Below are 903 nucleotides of genomic sequence, written 5' to 3'. Positions count from 1 at the left end.
CCCTGGAACATGAAATGAGGATGAATTATCGTCACCAACTATTGCTCTTTGATTCGTGTTTACGTGATAACAAACATCAATTTGAACGATGACGGAAAAACATCGCGTTCGCTTCGTGGGTGAAAATATCCAACATTTACGAAAAGCGGAATATTACTTGGATTTGATTTTTGCCGGACGTGTGAGGAAAAACAATCGCGATCAACGACTTATGTCCGAAAATACAGGAAGTGAAGAGAGAGATGCGTATGATGAAGTAGATTAGCGTTCAGCCTTCTTAATTCTGTCAGGAAATAAATGAAGGGGAAGGCGTATAATTCGATAGATTCGGTAATCATGATCTTTAAAAAAAATATGTCAAAATATGTCAGAAAATAGAGCGGAGAGATAGACCTATGATTGAATAAATTTAATAGTCAAAATCCACTAATTATGCTAGAGAATAATGATAGTGGAGAGAGATGCGTATAGTTAGATAAATTTGCCAATCGCAAGCTAACGATTATGTTAGAAAATAAAGGAAGTGGAGAGATATGCATATAATTAAGTAGATTACATAATTTGCTAATCATAGCCCACTAATTATGTCGGAAAATAAATGAAATGGAGAAGTGTGCTTATGATTAAATAAATTTGCATATTTCATCATTTACTCAACATAAACACGGAAAATTACGCAGATGATTTGCAAGATAACGATTAATGATAATAACTAAACAGATATCCATGTATATGTAAACAAAACTTGAGTTATATATAGGAAATAGAAAATGGTGTGAAATTTAGTTGTATTTAAGCGCAATTTACATAGTCATGCTTTTCATTATTTTCTTTCCATGATGGATACGAAAAAATGAGTATTTTATTCCTTTTAAAAGCAATTATTAAAAAATTATAATCATT

Source organism: Penaeus monodon, chromosome 32 (assembly GCF_015228065.2).
Source record: "Penaeus monodon isolate SGIC_2016 chromosome 32, NSTDA_Pmon_1, whole genome shotgun sequence".
NCBI classification, from domain to species: Eukaryota; Metazoa; Arthropoda; class Malacostraca; order Decapoda; family Penaeidae; genus Penaeus; species Penaeus monodon.
This window is presented reverse-complemented; position numbering follows the sequence as displayed.